Source organism: Myiozetetes cayanensis, unplaced genomic scaffold (genome assembly GCF_022539395.1).
Source record: "Myiozetetes cayanensis isolate MyiCay16 unplaced genomic scaffold, myiCay2020 scf12, whole genome shotgun sequence".
NCBI classification, from domain to species: domain Eukaryota; kingdom Metazoa; phylum Chordata; class Aves; order Passeriformes; family Tyrannidae; genus Myiozetetes; species Myiozetetes cayanensis.
The window spans coordinates 14,945,092-14,961,700 of NW_026086826.1; the positions used below are offsets into that span (position 1 = coordinate 14,945,092).

A 16,609-nucleotide genomic window follows, 5' to 3' on the forward strand; every position below is an offset into this window, starting at 1 on the left:
ACACTGAAAATGGAAGGCAGAGTAAAGTGTGATTGTACTGTTATTGCCATTCAATGACACCTTCGTGCTGTTAAATCTCCAACTCTCTTTTTGCAGTATCTACCTATGTACCAAGTAACCTGAGATAAATATGTTGCTCTAACCTCTATTTCTGCTATTTTCAGGGAGATTTACCTGCCAGTCCAGGTTGTCTTTTCTGCCATCAGGAGTTGAACAAAATTCTCCATGTAGTAACAGAGTTTATATGCAATGCCCCTTCCCTTGACCTATTTGGACTTCTCTTTTGCTAGTGCTTCTGTCAGTCCTTGGCCTCATGTGTTGGTCCAGCAAAGGTCTCAGACTCTAGACACTTAGGCCAAAACCAAGAGTATTAATTTATTCTGTGTGTCTTTAAATTGTTGGCACAAGGCAAAGGTCAGGTGGGGCCAGGGAACTGCCCCATGAGCCAGCACTGTTGATGGGCAGCTGTGACAGACAACATCAAGACACCTCTATGCTGTAATCTCCAGCCCATCAAAAGGAGATGTTAACAGTTTCGTATTAGCTGGAGTTTTGTCCCAAAGGTGTGGCCTTTCTTTGGTTCTCTGTCTGTGTGTCTGGATGATGGCAACTTTTCCCCTTTTATCTAACAGCCTGAAGTTTGCCTGGGTAGTGCTGATGCTCTCCAGCTTCTGTAGCAATCTACAGCGGAGCAATGCACATCACACGAAAGTAAAACAACCTAGGAAAACAGGGATGCTGCTGCCACAAATTCTGGGAAGCTTGAATTTAAATCCCTCCTCGTCCCTCTGTTCAGGCCATGCTCCTCCCTAGAGGCATCAGAAATTAGGTCTTCCCTTCCAGCTCACCCAAGGTCCAGGAAGAGGTTCCATTTCTCTCTGACAGGAAGTGAATTGTACATTGAAAGTTATGTGGGATTTTTGACCTGGTTGACAGCAAAGGCAGAATTAACAGCTAAAATTTATATGGGAAAGAATTTGTGTGCCAAACTTCTTGAAGTTTTTGGGGGATTGATATAAGTGGTTCACAGGAACAATCAATTGGATGAACTATACTCTAATACCACGAACTTCTCTTGCCTGTGTTTTTCTAAAGGAAGCAACCATAGATGCTGAAATGTCTGCACTTTGGACAAAACAAATGCTGTAACAGCAATAACAGGATGTTGCTGTAGCAAACCTATCAGAGTTCATAAACAGCCATCCATTTAATCACTAATTATTAATCCAATGCTGACCTTCAGTTACTCAAAATGAGCTGTTTAAAAAAAAAAAAAAAAGTGAGACTTGTTTGACTAAAGCAATGTTAAAACATGTATCCAAAAGTAATGCATTGGTTTGCTCTGGAACAATCCTTAGTAAGAAGAAAAGAAAATTACAAGAAAATTAGGACAGGAAAAATAAACTTTATCCCATGAAACCAACCATATGAAACTGCCCCTACCCGAAACCCTAACCTGAGTGCTGAAGGAGGCAGAAAAGTTTTAATGAGCAGGAGCACAGCCTGCATCATGTTCCTGCCCCTCTAAAGCAGCAGAATTACAAAATGGATGGGCATGAAAGAAATTACAGATTTGCTAGAGATATCTGCTGCTTAGGGCCTAAAAATTTAGTTTAAGGAGCCTCTCAATCTGTGTATGGAAATGAATCAACAGCAGAAGCACTTCTGACCTCCTTGAAGATTTTTAGTATCATCTCAACTCTTCCAGAAATTAAAACCTTTCCAAGCTAATAATCTTGTATTCTTAGTTATTTTTTAAATCAAAACTGTATATATTTCAAATTTGTCAAACAACTGGACAAAGCAGTGTTAAAAATTCAACTGCACTAATTACTAGCTGAGCAGCATAAAAACCTCTGAATAAATGTCAGTCTAGGAGATAAGCTCTTATCTTAATCTAATGACTCCACAGACTTAATTTGTCAGGCCAGCCTAGTTGATGAAAAACAGGTTTCTATTCTCCAGTCTTAGCAGCCACATCTTTCCAAATCTTTGAAGTTGGATAGTAATACCATCAGTGTCATCCTGCAAAAATCTTGTGACGGAGCCAATTCCATTCCTATTGTCCTGTAACACTAATTAAAGTTGTTTTACCCCCATTGGTGTGCAATAGGTGAAAATGAAGCCAATTTATTTTTAGATTTGTTACATTCTGGGATAATCATTCTTACTTCCCCCGCCCACAATGATGTGTTAATATTTGCAGCACTCTCTCAGTATCAGAAAGCCAGGCATTTTAGCAGGGCTCTACAAACAGCACAGTGCTATCCCAGGACAATTCCTGCAGTGCAGACAAAGCATGCAAGTATGAGTGTGTGTGTGTGTGTTGTTTATTTGTGTAGAGAAGAATAATTTTGAGCTCAGGAAATGAATTTGATCTTAAGAGATGATTTTAGGTTTTAGAAGTTCTTCCCTAAAGGAGAATTTGACATATTTAGAGCTAAATGCACCAAATGTTCATATTATTTAGACAAAGTAGATTAACAAAGAAAAAAAAAAGAAATTTGGCTGCAGCCAGTGTTTCCAGTTCCCCACTCTTCATCTAACTCTTCTGATGGGAACCTGGCAGGCCTTTTGTGAACAGTGCCCCATTTCAATGGATACCATTTCAGCATGGTATTCTTTCTCCCAATCCCAATCCTTAAATAGGGATATGTTTGGGTTTGAGGAGGTGAACTTCATCGTGATGATACCCAGGAAGATTACAAGGTTAAGAAAACTTAATGAAAATAATAGGGCTAAGGTGTGATCTACTGAGGCAAATCTGAGAGGCCAGGGGCCAGTCCTGCTCTGGACTCTGTTGACATTGGCATTATTAACTTTATCAACACTAAATATATCGAGCTGGATACTTGTTCTGTTGTATTGGGCTTTACAGCAGTGCACCCCTAGTGACTTCAGCAGCATTTCACTAGCTGTATTCAAACCCATGACACCCTTGGATACAGATCAGTACCTACTTCAGATTTTTAAAACTTCCAGGCTCCTTGTTGTCCCTGGGAGTTGGGAACACATGGATTTCTGAAAACCCCAGAGTCTGAAACTTAGGCATTGTTGCCTATTGCTTGCTTGGATCAAGACAACTGAACTCTTTAAAGCACTGGGCCACAGTCAGTATCTATCTGACCTTCTAAACACTAATAAACATTTGGTGCATGGTCTGCAAGTTTGAGGCCTCATCTGACCAAAGCTGAAATGATATCCACTGATTTCATCATGGAAATGATGGTTCATTCTTGAACGTGCCAAATATGTGCGGTCTGGAATGGCATTTTTTTCCCAGAATTAATGGTTCCTCATTTCTCCTGCTCCAAGTCAAAGCTAAAATCTACAGACCATTCCCAACACAGCTGAAAAAGAAAATGAACACATTGAAGTGAAATTTTCAAAGTGACATTTGAGTCCCCTCTCTCTGATGAAATCCCACTATTGATCCAGTCAAATGACTGCAGCCTCCTCAGGTCCATCCTGCAAGGCCTCCTTGACCAGTTTATTACTACAATTCTTCAGGTGTGCTGTGACTGTCTTTCAATAGAGGACAGGTGCCAGCTAATCAAGTGGAAAAAAAGAAAATTCTCAGAGATTAAATCCTAGTCCTGGTGAAAGATATGGCAAAATTCCCATGGAAACCAGTGGCTACATGTATATAATGACATTATCTCAAGTCTGGATTGCCATTTGGATACTGACTTCATGATTTATGCAATGATTTTGACTTGGAATTAACAAATTCATTGACCATTCCCCAATACCTTGAGCAATGAAGGGGCTGGCTCACATAGGAGCCATTCCCCTAAGGGTGCTGTAGTGGGATCCAGCTGGCTTGGGTCAGGCTGCCCATGCTTCAGGAGACTTTGTGGTTTTATGACTCCCTCTGCTCCTCCTATACCCTCCACCACTTGCTTCTGTCATCCCACTACAAAAATCTTTACCTGCTCTGGTCTGCAAAGGAGCCCTGCTATTCCTGGACTGCTGCCTACAAGAACAACTTCAGGTGCTGAGGAAAAACGAATCCTTGTGAAAGAACAAGACTGGGTTCTATGTGGAAAAATATTGTGACTCCCAATTGGAGGTCTGTGGATTTAGATCAATTTTCCTAGCAAAAGGGAATAGCTCTAATCTAAACATAAAAAGGAGTCTGTCATGGTGAGATATGAAAATGTGGGGGTAGCTGTCAGGCTCCAGATTGGTCTTGATGAGGTATAAGCGCTGACAAGCCAATAATGAGCTAAGGCCCACGGTGAGGCTGCAACAAGATGGGGCCACTTGGCTTGACTAAGTGAAGCCCAGATGCTGGCATCACTGCTGGAGGCAGGACAAGCATAGTCAAAAGGAGCAGCATTTCTCTCTTGATTTGCAAATAGTGTTCACAGTTCACACGCTGTGCACGCCTTGGGTGAGGGGCCTTGCGTGAGGGTGTGTGGCAGTGTGTGCTAATGCACATGCCTGGCCTCGGCTTTAAATGGTGTTTGACTATAAAGTTAATACCTTTGATGCAGCATTCCTACAAGGAAGTGTTTGTCAATTTTGCTATAAGTGTTTGAGCACAACAGCCTTAATTCAATGTGTCAGATAAGAGAAAATCTTGTTGGCTTATATTTATGATTTATCACTTCTATCTTAGCACTAGAGATGTTTGGAGAGCAAACTAACTCTTCAGCTTGTGTTTTGCTTTGCTTTTCTTTTTTTATCCATCTAAGCCTTGCCAGGCAAATTCATAACATTTCTATACCACTGCCAAATCTGCTGGAGAATGGGTGGGAAGACACATCTGGAATGCACTGAGGTGGTATTTTTGATAAGCCACAGCTTATGTGACTTAGGGGAAGGGCAGAGATTGGAAGATAGGCAAGAAACAAAGACAGGTTCATGATAGATAGTTGATGCACAAGCTATTGCATAGGTCAAGGAAAGCCACACCCAGGGGAGCACTACTAATGCCTTGTATTTCATGTGGCCCTTGGGCATATTCAGGATTCTTGAGCAGAGATTGATAAAAGGATGAGCCTGGACCCTCAAGTGACTAACAGAACACATAAAAAAAGCCAAAGAAACTTGTAATGAATAAAGTGCCAGAATGCAAGCTGTTTGTACCAAGGTAAAAGGGCACAGATCATCTCAGGAATTTGGGTGCTTAAGTGTCTTTGTTTAGGATCCTGCCCAAAATGTCTCTGATTACATGGGCCGGTATGGGTGGAGAGTTGTCTCTTATACCTACAGGTTGGTTAACAAGTCTCCACTAGCACTAAAACAAACAGAAGAACTGGTTGAACAGTCTTGGTAATTCTACCACCTGATCATGATTGTTTTTTGAGATTTTATGTGCATGGGGCCAAAGTGGGTAGAAAACTCTTAATCTCAGTTGTTCTAAAACACGGTCATTTAGAATGGCTGCCAAAATGGCTGGATTATGCTCCTGCTTTTATAGCAGTGCTGTGCAATACTGAGAATGAAGAGCTTTGTGGAGATCACGTTGGCTTCCCTCAGGTGGGATGCTCTCTCCTGTTAGACAAAGGTCACTGGTGTGGCCTCACCTTGGGTGCTGTGTACAGTTTTGGGAACCACAATATAAGAAGGATATAAAGCTATTAGAGAGCATCCAAAGGAGAGCTATGAATATGATGAAGAGTCTGGAGGGGAAGTCATTTGAAGAGAGGTTGAGGTCGCTTGGTCTATTCAGTCTGGAGAAGACAAGACTGAGATACCTCATTGTGGTCTACAGCTTCCTCATGAGGAGTAGCAGAGGGGCAGGCACTGATCTCTTCTCTCTGGTGACCAGTGACAGGACTCAAGAGAATGGCCTGAAGCTGTGTCAGGGACGGAAAGTTTTTCACTCGGGGTGGTTGGGTACTGGAACAGGTTCCTCAGGAAAGTGGTCACAGCACCAAGCCTGTCTGAGTTCAAAACGAGTTTGGACAATGGTCTCAGGCATATGGTGTGATTCTTGGGGCTGTCCTGTGCAGAGGCAGGAGTCAGACTTTGATGATTGTTGTGAATCCCTTCCAACTCAGAATATTCTGTGATTCTGTGATTTTGGCCTTGGTAAGTGCACACTGAAGATTTTCCACTTCTCCTGTTTCACCACTTCTCCACCCACTCACAAGTGCCGGTAACTATTTCCCCTGGTCTTCACAAGCTGTTATGGGCTCAAACAGCTTCCCAGCACTCTTTGGGAGAAGAGGCAGATAATACTGGGAGCAGTAGAGCTACACTGATTCTTGGGACAGACAGTAGAGGTACCCAATTAACAGCCTTAGTGAGGGGGCTCAGATTTGCTTGCAGACTCCCGGGTGTCTCTTCTCGCGATCAAAGCAATAGTGAGAAATTGTGGTTTTCAATTCCTTTTTTTTTTTTTTTTTTGGCATATAGGAAAGAGGATGGCTTTGTGCAATAGCTGTTTAAAAATACTTCAAAAGAGCTTGGATCAGTCCAGGGCTGCACTATATACAAATTAAAATAATTGATTTTTGGCAGCCTGTTAAGAAATCTATAAATTAAAGGGATTTCTGATACATTTTGGGGGACTTTATTTCATGTTGACTTTCAGAGTGCCCTCCCTCCCAGAGCTGAAAGTCAGCCACAAAACCAGACAGAGTTTCTCACTTTCATTTACTCTGCCCTGCTGTCAGAAGACTCAGTAGATCTCGTTCAGAAGTACCCATGGTCACAGTGGGTCCTGGACCAGCTCTGCACCCTTCCCTTTCATTTCTGCTTTGAGAGCTTCACATCGAGAAATAGAAACTGCCCCAAACCTAACAAGAACCACCGCTCTGGGGGGTTAGTTTCTCTCCCTTTTTCTCCATCAGTAGAAACTGATTCCCTCACCCAGTTTGTGTTGCACCTGGGCTGTCCCCATTCTGTACGCTGATGGCAATGGGTTCAGCTCTATCTGTGATGACCTAAAAATAGCACTCAATTAACATTGCATTTCAAGAATTGGAAAATTTCCCAGAAGTCCATTCTTTTTTTCTTTTTCTGTTTCATTACATTTTACAGTAATAATACACAAGCCTGTAGAAAACATGACGGGTAATGAAAAAATGTAATTAATATAAGCAGTGTAAAGCATTTTTTTTCCCTCTGTTGTCCTTGCAGAAAATTACTGCTTTAAACTGAGCAGGATGTGAAAATGCATAAAGCAAACAGTAATATGCTGTGGTTTGTAAATATCTTATGCAAAATAGTTAAGTCAACTGCTGTTTATTTTTCTTACTTTGTGTCACAAGCTCTTACTTTCTTTTGTTCATTACTTTTTCCATTTGTTCTCTTTTGGGGGTTTGCTCTCTTTCATCTTAAGAAAGTCACTGGCTTAACTATATTTTTTTTCTGCTGCAGCTAATTCAATCACACATAGGACAGGCTATTCTGTCTCTTCTCTCCATCTCCTCCTGTTTGCTGGCTCTGAAATGCAAAATATTCTGCAAAATTGTAGTAAGCCAGGTCCTCACTATATAGAGGATCTGCTCTCATTGTTTTGGGCTTAAAAAAAAAGGAAAGCAATCACTTATCCTACAAACAGACAAGTAATTATCCCGAATCCTGCAACAGCTTTATGACAAACTAGCATTCCTGACTGTTACTGTAGGATTCTGCAGTGTTTTTACAAGGCTGCCTGGCCACAGTTCTGGAACGGGCTGTGAGCAATATGCAGACAACATTAACTAGTATGGCATAGTATATGCCAGCTCTCCTTGGAATATTTCTCTCTGGCTATCAGTAGAACTTGTAATACCCAGCGATATCTGAAGGTCACAGCAGAGTTTCTGAGCCGAAATACAAAACAGCATTCCAAACACATCTTCTGTGGCCAGACAAGAAACTGCTTATGGTTTATTTTCCCTCCCCCCCTCTCCACAGCTGACATCCAGCATTAGTTATTGTTTATTTTTGTCTTGTTCCTGGTTCTAAAGGTTTCCCTTATGGCCCTGGTTTATGTGAACTTTCAGATATCACTCGGGGCTTCTCTGCCTCATCCCCTCTGATGTAGCTGGTTCCCCTGTGAAGGTAAGTTTCCCCAGCTGAAGATCTGTTCCTCTCTCCTGTGGCATTCTGTGCAGCCATTTGGAGTCCCAGATGTAGGAAATGAAATAATCCACGCTCATACAGTCATGAAAGTGCCCATCTGGCACACAGGAACATCACGCATTGGAAGCACACAAGCGTGAGCTCACTTTTGTTATGGCATTTCATAAACAGAGATGCAGTGAGCCAGCAAGTAAGGTCCTTTGGATAATAACAATCATCTCCATCACACGTTGTGTTTAAAAAATAGGGAAAGAAAAAAATCAAGACAAACTGGAAAAATTTGCTCTAAGGAGAAATTTCTACTTATAAATGTTTCTTTCCCAGCAGCCTGCAGTACTTACACCTCTCTGGGTCTCTCCGCTCTCTATGTAGATGTAAGACAATGGTGACAGTTGAAATGTAGCCAGTTAACTCTTAGTTAACTCTGAAAGCTCTTCTTCCTCACTGCTCAGTTAAAGAAAGAAAATATTAGATCGTACTTACAAAAGTGAGTTCTGTAAAAACAAATTGCACGTTACTGCTTTCTTATCACTACGTAAAACTCATGGAAACAGTCTAATAAATGACCTCACCACTCAATTTTGAAGTATACAAATTAAAGACAGCAACAGATAAGCCAAGAGAGATTAATGTATAGTGTGTGTGCCTGTATGTGTGTGTTTGCATGCCTCTGTGAGGATATACCCATATGCTGTTGACATCCAACCTCTGGAATTATAATTAGGGGAAAAGGCAGATGTGCAAATTCATCTTGCTGGGCAGCATATATATGTTGCACTAGTCTCTGATTAATTCAGTACTTGAACACTATTTACTCCAAGACAAAAGGTTTCTGTTGGGATATGTTAGCTAATAAAGGGGTGGGATATGATGAAACAATGAACAGCCCAAAATGATGGACTAAGTTCAATACCAGTAAGTAAAAAGCAAGGTTATTTATATTATTTTAGCTTTGTGAAGTAATTGAAAAAAGACACCCTAGGCATTTTGTTGGATGTCACTGCATGCTGTAAAGAAATCTTGGGATGTAATAAACTTCTCAAAACCCCCACCACTAGTCCTGCTGACAGTGCTGGATCTTCAGAGGGATCACTACTCAAAGGGGTGAGATTTTTAAGGTCAGGAAAGAGTAGAAAGAGGTGTCAGGTCTCCTAAACTACTGCTGGAAAACCATGTTTTTTCCAAACTGGGGGCCTGGGTCTGCCACTCCATGGTTTATGAATACCATAAATTACAGGTAATATTAAAAAAAAAAAAAAAGTATTTGAATTTTACATGACCCAGTTTTGTATTGTATTTGGCAAATAATATCTGGTCCAGTATATTTTAAATACTAAGTTGAGAAAACAATGAAATGTTTGTAAATATGATACACCATTACAATATACTGCTTCTCATTTGAAAAGTCATTTGTGCAAGAAATTATTATTGACCCATAATACGTAAATGATTGAAATGCAGAAATTAATATTTGGGTCAACTCATGTATTTTTCAACCATGAAATGAAAAGCTCAGTATTCACATTCCAATTCATACACGAAAGCTTTACAGCACTATTACTAGGCTATTGTATTAATTTATTATTGTCTTAGTTAATGACATACAGAGTTATATCTCTACTTTCAAATGAGGAAAAGGCATTGTATGCCACAGTAATGTTTCAACCCAAAATGACCCTTATTCTGGACTCTTTTTTACTGGTGACAATAAGCCAAATTCAGAGCTGATACGGAAGCAAATAAACAGCATTGTTTGCATTAAGAAGGTTTTGCCCCTAATACACCTTAAAAGTTGCCCAAGGAGGACTGGCTCCTGTGTTGCAGCTCCTCTGCTCCCCCTAGGTTTTATTCGTATCTCTTTCACATGAGTGTGATGCTCCTTATTTACTGCAATTAACCTAAAATATAAATCAGCACAGGATTAGTACTGTGAAGTAGTTGTCCTTATTCTAAGGGGTTTTGTTTCTGCTCCCTCCTCCTCTTTCCCCAAGTCATGGGGAAATCAGTGGGAGTGTGGGGTTTCTAATGGTACTGGTGGGAGTGTTCATTCTTCCTGAGGGAGCTGCAACAGGCCCCTCAGCCCTAGGTGACTTCTGTTCCAGTGAATTCAGTGCTCATGAAACACGTCAGCCCCAGAGACTCAGGTGCTCTCTTCCTCCCCAGGAGTGTCCCCAGACCTAGAGCAGCAGGTCAACCCTAGTCCATGCTACGCTCTGTCCCTGAGGCAGCACATGACTGTGCTGAGGCACTTCATCAGCCCTTCAGTGCAAAGGTGCTTGGCTGAGGTTGTCAGCAAGGGCCAAGCTGTGCAAGCTAGACCAACAATATGGTTGGATCTTGGACTATTATCCATTACATTTCAACTCCTTTGGCTACCAAGCTTAGCTGGATTGAGTCTGAGTTAAGGCCAGAGATTCAAATAGTTCATTAATATCCTATAAACTGTGTGCTCTATCTTCATTGCTCTTTATTCAAAAGTAAACAATGCCTTGTTCTTTGTTCCACCAGGTATGGTATCAGTTGATGGGTCCATCTCCTTAAAGAGCCGTATAATTTAAAAACAAATAAAGATATGAGTGAAATCCACGTAGAATGATATTCATGAAAATGAATGAAGAAGAGATGGGCAAAACAATTTAGATAATACTCAAAAGCAAAGCATCACAGCTAAATCAGGATTAACCCATGGACCATGATGTATTTCATGAAATGACTTTGGTATAGTCTAGAACTACAGTGACTAAAATTAAGAAGGGCAGTATTGCATCAAGGTTGCTCCATTGCTTGAACATGCCACATACATATTGGGTCATGCCTTAAATAGTGGACCTGATTTCTTTTTTTGTTAAAATTATATATAATTATATTTGCATGTATTTTATAGAGAAAACATTTTAAAAATTTTTTTGCATAAAATTATTTTATATTCTAAAAAGAAGTTATTTTAAGCAGCTCTAAATGGCAATAGACCCAGCTCTACATGGCTTGCAAAATAAGGAATGTCACAGTATAAGAGCATGTTTGGGTGGTGAAGAACTAATGTGGTATATTCCAGCACATATAAAACTGTGATGAAGGTGAAGCAGAGGTAGTCATGGTATTCAATGATGTACCCACTGCCCTCGTGGTGTGATTTAGAAACTGCCTACACTGGCCATCTGTATGGGAGGGGCAACATCCTTTTGGTCCTGCCCAATTAATCATCCTCTGGTTTTCTCAGCCTCTGGTGCAAAAGGCAGACCCAGTTGACTAATTCTGGCAACAGAGGCCCTGCTTGTCAACAAGCCCTCCCCTTGATAGAAGTGTGATTTAATTTTAATTTTCTTTCAGCCCATTTATTTATTTGAGGCTAATGGCTGACATGAATCATAGCATTAGGAGGGAGAAGCATCATTTGTACTAGCAGCCTAAAAGAGATGGCATGTCCACCAGAGATGGCAGGAGCAGAGGGTGCAGTTTCTTGATGCTTGGAACACAGTGGAAGAGGATTGGCAGAGCAACTTGTCAAAGCCCAGTGTCCTCCCCTGCTCATATGGAGGGCAGCATCAGCTGAGAGCACAGCCAAGGTGTAAGTGGAAGAACATGGACTATTTTGCAATGGATTTGTGTGGGAGTCTCAAACTGACAAGGTGATGATTACTGTGGCCCCAACCAAGTGCAGCCTTTGTTTAACTTTACTAGTATGAGTAAGCTAATTGGCGTCACTGGGCTTGTATGTGTGCTTAAAAATTATGGCTGTGTTAAAATGCTTTGGTGGGTCAGGAAATAATGGGTGTTTAGCACCTTGCAGGACACAGTGCGGGGATCAAGCCTTGCTGTGACTTTCTGCAAAGTGGGGGGGTGCTCCAAGGGCCTGATTTTGCTCAGCCTGTAGCTGCGTTGCCCCACGCTCTCCACAGCCACATAATGCTGGGGATTGTCTAAATCACGAAACATGTCTTACCAGGGCAGCCAAAAACAACAATAAAATTAGCAAGAGCCAGTCCAGCTGACTCTGTGAGAAGCTTCAGAGTTTCAAAATTAATCTTAAATTTACCTCTAACCCTGAAAAACTAATTGCAGAATGTAAGACTCCCTGAACATGTTAGTGAACTTGAGAGGAATACCTCAGAAAAAAACAAAACCACTTTAGATAAACCCCCCATTTTAATTGTATCAATTCTGCCAATTAATGATAATGGAAGAGCAGCCCAATTAGCTAAATAGCTAATAGTTTTATCAAGCAGAGGCTGGCAATTTAAAGCAAACAAATTCATTCTAATTTTATCCCCTTGCACACCAAGATGTTTAAAGGATAATGGGGGATCCAATAAAGGATATTGCTCAAATAGAGCTACATTTAAATCGCCTAATGGCTTTAAGAGTTTTACCCCAATTAACAAAGAAGAAACATGAACATTCAGTGACTTCCAGCATAATATCTAAAAATCTTCATTAAAAAAATAACATATTCTCCAACTAAGGGCAGAAAAGAAAACATCACTGACTTTTCCCTTAAAAACACTGATTTCTCCCAAAACAAAGGCTCCTCTGTAACAGCAAAAGTATAAGAGAAAAAGGACTCTCATGTCTAAGCCTCAGTATATAAATCATCTTCAAACTACGCTCATTAGTTTTAACATAACTGTGGATTTGAATAAAGGAGATTGACCTATCTAACATATTTAAGACCAAATCCTACTGTTACCTAAATCTGAAATAAGTTAAGGCTATTGAAGAGAAACAAAAGCCTTTTCAAAATCAATAGCCAGAACAAATTCCCCATGACCATAATTTTGAGGATAAAAAATCCATTAAAGTGATGTCTTTGATTGCTATTAATGAAGCAATCTGGAATAAATCCAGAGTGATCCATATGGATAATCGAATCTCTCATTTTCTCACATTTTACAGATTTGGGCCTGAGTTATATGACAGTGATGGGCAAAAGGCTCCTTTCCTTTTGACACTGGGCTGCCCAGCCCGGATAGCTGATGGTGCAGTCTCTAAAGGGAGCTGGAGGAGCAAAGCACTCAATGCTCAAAGAAAGAAGAACTCAAATAAATAGACTTTCAGCCTCCACCACAGATACCCAGATACCTCTCCTTCACTGCCAGTCTTGTGAAGGTTACTGTGGGCTGCAGAAACCACCAAAGTGCTGCTAATTAACTGGCACAAACCTCTCCATCTTGTATCCCCCTCCTCACTCAGAGGTGCTTGTCACTCTCACTGTCCTGCCCAGGCTCAAGCAGAGACAGGGATGTCACCCCCGCGGCAGAGGTGGCTACCAGAAAAGCCCCAAGTGAAACCTCTGTCTGGAGCTTAGCTAGTTTCTGGACGGAGGGAGGAGGACTCTTCACTGTTAAGCTTTTGTTTCCTCAGTCAAACAGTAAAAAAATGTAGGCTTGTCTTATTTTATTTTATTTTTTTCTTTTAATAGTGTCATGAACCCAGAGGCAATGAACCCCCCTCATTACTGGATCTGGAGCCAGGTCACCTCACCTGGGGTGGAGTGGGTGCCAAAGGGGCCCTGTTCTTCCTTGTGCCCCCCCACAATGCCAACCCGGCAGCTTTAATGATCTCTTCCTCTGCCATATCCTTTCCAGACAGGAGATTCCAGCTCCTCACCCCTCAACACCCATTTTATGGCCTCCAGATACATCCTAACCAGTCTTTTCATCCACTAGCAGTCTCTCTTCCCTGTTGGCCCTGCTGCCAGTCAGACCATCTCCAGGAGCCTGCTTGCCTTCCTCCCTCCCCTTGTCCCTGCATCTCTTCTCCCTCCTGGTTGTTGTCTTACCTGGTGCCTTGGTTTCTCCTTGCAAAGCTGAGCTTTCCTATTTTGATTTCCTTGAGTTGGCTGAAAATGTGCCACTTATCTGAAATTTTGAAAATTTCATCAGAAAACCAGTAGTGCTAGAAAGGAACACAAAGTTTTCATTTGTGACTTAGTTTCTTTTTGTCTACCTCCCTCACCTTCCCCTAAAGTCAGAATTGCCTGTGGTCTGGAAACTCTCCATGCCACAAGACCAGGACTTGGCCCCTCATCTCTGAGCAACACTGCTTCAGTCAGAATGCAATAAAGTACTTGTATTATATGAACTGGTAGAGATTGATTTTTATTTGAAACCAAATTTTAGGTTTCAAGCAAGAACAAAAAAGTTAGACAGCAGGTCAATACCCTTTGTACAGGTATCACAATAGTTCAGAAAGATTCTGAACCTTCTCACCTTTATTATGATCCTAAATTATCTTTGAGTCCAATTTAATTTCACAGGCATAACAGCTCCTTTTCCTTCTAATTTCCTGACTGCACACTGAAGGTGAAAGCTCAGGGGTTTAGTTTTTTTATATATTTTATCCAAAGCAGATGCAAGAAGGTCTTTAGAAGTTTGATCTCTACATAAGGAATAGTTACTAACAGAACCATCTGCCTCTCAAACAGCTGAAATTATATATAAAAGCTTTCACTCCAACTTCCCAACTGATAGTCTCCTGTTGCTCCCACTCCTGCAACTCTTTTCGTCATTTAGTTGCCACTAAAAGCTATGCAACTCCAAACCATTTTTTTTACAAGTGCTGCTTCTATCATGTCAACCAACATGGATCCATGTGTCAGAGGTGACTCTTTCTAAAAGGGTGCCCTTGGGTGACCAGAGTTGGTAAAAATTGCTGCTTTTCCATATGACAGTGCAATTAGGACAGAAGCTGTCTCCTTTTTAGACTCACTGAAAATGATGGAACCATAAAAAATCTAAGACCAAGCACAGTGGGTTGAACAAAAATCCAATTATCCCAATATTTTATGTCTGATAATTACCAGTAGTGCATATTCAGAACTGGAAGTGTAAGAACAGTCAGGTGTAAGAACAGAAGTGTGAGAATTGGAAGTGTAAGCACAGGTCAGAACTGGAAGTGTAAGAACAGGTCAAAGGCTGAAGTTTGACCAGTGTTATGCACCCTCCCAATCATCTGTGGCTTAGGTAATCTTGTTCAGACCCACGTGTAGCATGTGGTGGGTTTCCAAAATCTTCAAGCTAGACTGGAGACAAGTTCTTGACAATTCTTGAAAATATATAGAGATTGCTGTTATAATGATAGAGTACAAATATTTTTCCTACTTTTTAGAGGTCTGAAATAATACCTGCAACTCATCTAAATGGATCCTCTTTGCTCCTCATTGCCCACAGCACTGAATAGTTTTCCTCAAATCCTTTAATGGGCTTCAATCTGAGAGGTGAAAACAGACACTGTATCATGAGCTTTTTGGAATTTGTGCAGACACAGTAGCTGTGGACACACCTGTGAAATGTTAAGACAATTGTTAGGAAAACTGGGAGAATTCAAGGAGTTGAACCAGCAGTGGCAACTTCAACATCCTCTACTGGTGATGGGAGAGATCAACAATTAACTACCAACATTTGCCCTTGTAGATGGGTGTTTCTAAGAGCAAAAGTGCTAAGCCCTAGCGTTTGTAGGATGGTTTGGAGATTGTGAAGCAGGCTCCAGGAAGCTTACCAGTGCCAACACAGCCCCAGCCAGGTGATAATCTACAATGATTACAGGAATTTTACCAACAGATTCTGCTCCTAGTTACAGTGATCTAAGCTGACAGAACTACTACTAAACTGCAGAACTACTACTACTACTAAAGCAAACAGATCTACTGCAACTAACTCAGGTATGGGAATAATCTGCTCCAAAGCTCCTAGAATGGATGTTAGGCTGTAATGAACAGATATAACTACATCTATAACTATTTCACTATGTTGGGTAAGAGCAAGAGAGAGACAGAAACCTTTCATGATGTTCTACCCACTAAAAAAGAAACCTGAACACACAGTTTATTTTTATAAATAAATGTGTTACCTGAAGAATAGTTGCACGTACTCATTTGCATAGTATTTGGTATACATCTGTAATCTTCAGCAGATTACTCCAAACCTTGTGTATTTTATATAATTAATGTCAATATACTTGGTTTATTTGTTATAAAAGAAAAGGATTTCTAATTAGCCTTTTCGATGTGCAAAACTTCAGCATTTCTCTGTAGTGTTTTCCAGATGACGTTTCTTATTTTATACTACTACGTGAGCCTTATGCACCACTTTGGACTAATTCTAAAGACAGGTTAAACAGCACACACATGATAACTAGGCCTTGACCCAGCCATCACCATGGGGTGAGGTCCACCTACTATGAGCAATGTTAGAAGTCCACATAATACAAACTGGCCTTGTGACAAGTCAAACATTCCAATTTCCTGTCAAATTCAACCAACACTTTCCATATTTCCCTTTAAAATAGTGACACATACAATCTATTTCTCAAACAAAGCAAACCCTACTTGCCTTCACTGAACCTCCGGAGAGTCTTTGAGAAGAACGAAACCTTCACAGCAGTGACATTCAGAGGCTTATCACAACACACCAGGGACACAAGTAAATCTCAAGCAGTAAAAAAGAGTACAACTGTGGTGAGCTGCCCAGATGTAGCAATAAAGAAGGTCAAGGTGAGCATTTTTTATACCAGTCAACCCTGCAGAAAGGCCAGACAAATTAAGAAGTTTTTAACAAGCCAAAGGATTGGTTCTAGTAGCAGCAAG

General features: G+C 40.9%; 1 long non-coding RNA gene across 1 annotated transcript in view; it reads right to left on the reverse strand.

Moving 5' to 3' along the window:
• Positions 1-13,815: 13,815 nt before the first annotated feature.
• Positions 13,816-16,609, reverse strand: part of LOC126635311 (uncharacterized) — a 457,052-nt gene continuing 454,258 nt past the window's right edge. The window contains exon 15 of the long non-coding RNA XR_007627642.1: positions 13,816-16,542. This is a non-coding gene — a long non-coding RNA (uncharacterized LOC126635311). The remainder of the gene's footprint in view (positions 16,543-16,609) is intronic.